Source organism: Buceros rhinoceros, unplaced genomic scaffold (genome assembly GCF_000710305.1).
Source record: "Buceros rhinoceros silvestris isolate BGI_N320 unplaced genomic scaffold, ASM71030v1 scaffold2423, whole genome shotgun sequence".
NCBI classification, from domain to species: Eukaryota; Metazoa; Chordata; class Aves; order Bucerotiformes; family Bucerotidae; genus Buceros; species Buceros rhinoceros.
In genome coordinates, this window is record NW_010401616.1 from 16323 (window position 1) to 20677 (window position 4355).

Genomic DNA, 4355 nt, shown 5'->3' on the forward strand with positions numbered 1-4355 from the left:
GTCTTGGGTCTCTGGTGCAACATTCTCCCTGGCAAGAGTGGACTGCCTGGGCTTCACCCCGAGGATGAGCCAGCACCATCTGCTCTATCTGCAGGCAACAGGATCTCTGCATCTTGCGACATTAAGCCCGTTCTTTTTAAGACCTGACACCAGGGCTTGCAAGAGTAAGGAGATCATGGGAGTGTAGATGAGAACCCTGAAGAAGATGAGGTCTGTGCACAGGAGATGACCTGTGTGTTTGAACTTGATTTTCAGTATCTGTACTGATGTTGCTCTGTTGCTTCAAGGATGATCTTCTAGAAAGCCTTCCCTGGGCATCTCTTTAAGTTGCCCAAACTATGATACTTAATACAACCCAGACAAACCTCCACCTTCCCAGTTACAGCTGCAGCACTGCCACTGAGTCCCTGGAAAACTCTGTCCAGTCACTCAAACACTGTGCCCAAGCATCCCAAGAGGCAACGTAAGCCAAGTATTTTCTTCTCTCCTAGGACTGGGGCTACCTGATGTCTGTAGCACACTGGAGAGACTCAGGGAGAGGTGGTGCAGGAATAATACCTTGTAAGAATAGGGAGGTCTTAAAAATAGATCCGTATCTAGTGCTCCTTGCTGTCCAGGTGGAACTAAGAATGTCAGTTCTTTGACATCTAGACTCTCATTTATATCAGGAGTCTTTACATTTATACAGCTCCTAGCACCCTGCACATCTAAGTGCTATTACAGCACCAAAAAAACCAACTGCAAGTGCAAGGAAGAGTCCACAAAAGTAGCCACATAGGGTTTGTTTGCGAGAAGATTATCATCAGAGCAAAGGCAGGAGACATTACTTTACCCTTCTAAATAGTCCTACACAACCACCCTCACCTGTTTTAAGGGCAGCTCTCTGTTTGCACCTTTTGCTTCCAGAGCTGCAAAGGCCTGTGGGAGCTGGGGGATTCCTGCTTCAGGGTAATGTAGAAGAGAGAAGATTATCATCAGAGCAAAGGCAGGAGACATTACTTTACCCTTCTAAATAGTCCTACACAACCACCCTCACCTGTTTTAAGGGCAGCTCTCTGTTTGCACCTTTTGCTTCCAGAGCTGCAAAGGCCTGTGGGAGCTGGGGGATTCCTGCTTCAGGGTAAGTGAGGTTTTCTGGTGAGTTTGAGCCAGATCTCTAGGGAGGGGAGATAAGCCTGGGTGGGTTCATATTGCTAGGAAGATGCTGCTTGGCCAGAGGAAAATTGAGTGACTAGAAGCAGGAGTCAGTAGGTAAATCAAAGGGTGAGTTTTAAGGGAAAGGCTAAAAGAAAGAAGTGTGCAGAGCCTTGAATTGTGTTGAATTTAAAAACAGGAGTATGTTCTTCAGCTGTATTACTGGGGAAGGTATAAAACTGGGAGATTATGTGAAACAGGAAAGCTGTTGGGGGATTTGTGAGTGGAGGGAGAGAAAGGGCTATACCACACGTGCTTCCTGTGTGGTTGTATTTGCAATCCTTGCCTGCTCTGGAAGAATCCCCTATCTCTCTCTGTTTATATGGGTAGCGAACTCCTAGAGATCAAGGAGGAAGATGAAGTGCTCCATCTGATTTTCCAGCCAGCATTTCTCACCCTAGCACCATCCTGGAGAGGAGGTGAGCTGAGCTGGGTGGCTGGAAGGCAGCCTGGCTGTGCTGCGGGGCTTTGGAGGCTGATGTGGAGAGGGAGCAAACCTAGAGGAAGCCTCATCATCTTATCCCTACCGTGATTCCACCTACACTGCTGCAGCATGCTTGGGGACCACAAGGCAGGTGGATACACAGCATCTCACCATAAGCATCAGCTCTGCATGTTCACTGGCACAGCATTTCTTTTTTTTTCTTGTCACAAGAGGAAAGGTAGAGAGCAGCCTGCTGAGGCTGTGTTTCTTGAATCTGTAACTGCTGATACAAGCCTCCCCTAATTCTGGGTGCACAGGATTTGGCTGCAGCCTGTCCTGAGCTGATTCTGCCTGCAAGAAATGAGGGTCTGAAATCACTGCTCTTCCCTGCCTGGAGCCTAGGTGGGCTGGTGGTGCCTGGTAGGGCACAGGCTGCACCTCAGCCCCCAGCAATTCAAAATAAACCCATACAGGTCAACTGGCAAGAATTCAAGCTGCAAGGTAAGGCTGTAATCAATCTTAACTGTGGCAACAGTCAACAGGTATTTGGAAAACCTGAGGAAGCCTTATGCTGAAACGTTAGCGCATGTCTTCACTTAAGGGCACAGCACATAGAGCCTTTGGTGTCTGAGGTCTGGGTGCTACAGAGGGCACCAAGACACATGTTCATGTCCCTGTGCCCAAGTGGCCTCTCTTGCAGAGCGAACCTCTGGACCATGGGGTTTCTTGGAGAAGTAGCGCATGTGCCAGCTGATAATGGCTGGCAGCGTGATGCATTTCAGCATTCATTGCTAAGTGGTTCTGCCTGGAAAATTGACTTGAAAATGTGTTTCAGGATGTGCCAGATATTCTCATGCTAATTTCTCAGCCAAAAATCTCCCATGTGGTGTCCAATGTTATATCAGTAACTCAAAGGCAGGGGAAAATGAATTCTCTATCTGCTTTCAAGCAATTTATTCTCCTTTTGTCTTTTTACATCCAGCAGCTAAGTAAATTACAGGAATTAAAATACAGAAGACATTTAATTTTTAACTGTAATTTCTTAGCTCCTGGCAACAGAGTAACGAAAAATGAGAAATTAAGGAAAAGAATGAAAACCCAAATATAATTTCTAATGATGAAAACACGAATAGAATTTTAACTGATTAAAAGTAAGAGGACCTTTTTGAGCACAACAAAAGAGCAGCAGGCTTCAGGATTCAAGTAGCTGTAATCAGCTTCAGTTTCACATTGAAATACCAAAGGAGAAAATTTCTCTTGGTGATTACTTTGTATTTCTGATATACTTCATCTTTTTTTTTATTTAAGGTGCTTTTAATTTTATCAGCTTTATCTTTAATTCTGCTTTTCTGTTCCTCAAGTCTCAAGGGTTATCCAGCCCTTTAAACTGATTTCTGACACGCTCTGTGGGAGGTACAGTGCCTTTCTGCAGAGCTTGAGATGAAAGGTCTCTTAGACTCTTTTTCCGGGGGAGCTGTGATACACGGAACTTTGGGGCTATGTGGGAAGTCAGTGACAGAGCAGGGAATTATCTCAAGTCCAAATGTCCAAGCCGGAAAGAAAAGAAGCCCAACTATCATTTATTCCTCAAGTGCAGTAGATCTTAAAATGCAAATCTGAACTCCGAATTCTTCTGTAAAACCAAACAACTGCTAGGCTTAGTCCAAATCCTGTTATTTTGGCACCTTTTCTTTAGGTTCCAACTTAAGTTTTCAAAACAAAAGGGGGGAGGGTGTGAGGGGAGGAACCCCTACTTTTCTAAATTCTTTCAGCTTCCCATTGCCCCATGGCAACACAGCTCTCTGTAAAACGGTGTTTTCTGTTTTTAATGGTGGGAACAGTCAATACCAGAGTCATCAGCATACAGAAGACACTTGCTGGAAAGGTGCACTTCTGAAAGTACAATTCTGTGAATCACAGAGCAAAAATGTTCCTGCCTAAATCCTTTTGCATATGCTCAATGTTTCAGTTGTTGCAGTATCTATTTCAGGTGTTTGTTGTAGGGTTGGTATTTAGACAGCACGTTCACACAGTTCACAGCCATTTCTCACAATTCAGTGGTTTTAAAACTCAGTGCACAATTTTAAAGTTTTGATTTCCCATGAATGTGTGATTTAAGGACTCCGTGAACACCTATGTATTGAAGACGGTTGTCTGTAGTTCTCAGCCTGGGATAAGCACAGATATAAAGGAGAAATCCTTTTCACAAATAACTAACCTGAAAGGATATTCCTTTTCCTTTAGCTTTCTGTCAGGCAAAAGACTTCACTGACCCTGTTCTCTGATGGATTTCCTACTGATACACCAAGAGGAACAAAAGGGCTCTCTGGACCATGCAAAGCAGCAGAGGTAACTGCAGTTGACTCAGATCCGAGGGCAACCTGCAAAGCCTTGCTCCTGGGGAGGATGCAGCAGAACAATGTCATCCTTGTTTGCACTCATTTAAATCAGTGCCCAGAATCTTTCCCTCCCCCTGTGCAACACGTCCCACACGCAGGCTCACAAAGGGCAGTATTCTTCAGAGAGCAGCAACTAGTTATAATCCTTTTGAAAAACAACAGGCTGTGCCAACTATACCATGGCTTGTTTTAAAGAGATCATCCCTTCCTTGCTCATGCAAGCCTGGGGCTGTCTTTGTTGGCTTCTGTAAGTGCAGATGGGTTTGAGGGTCTAGGGATCAATGGGGGCAGTTTCCGTGGGGTGGGAAAGGACTGTCCAGGTCCGCAAATCCTGCTGA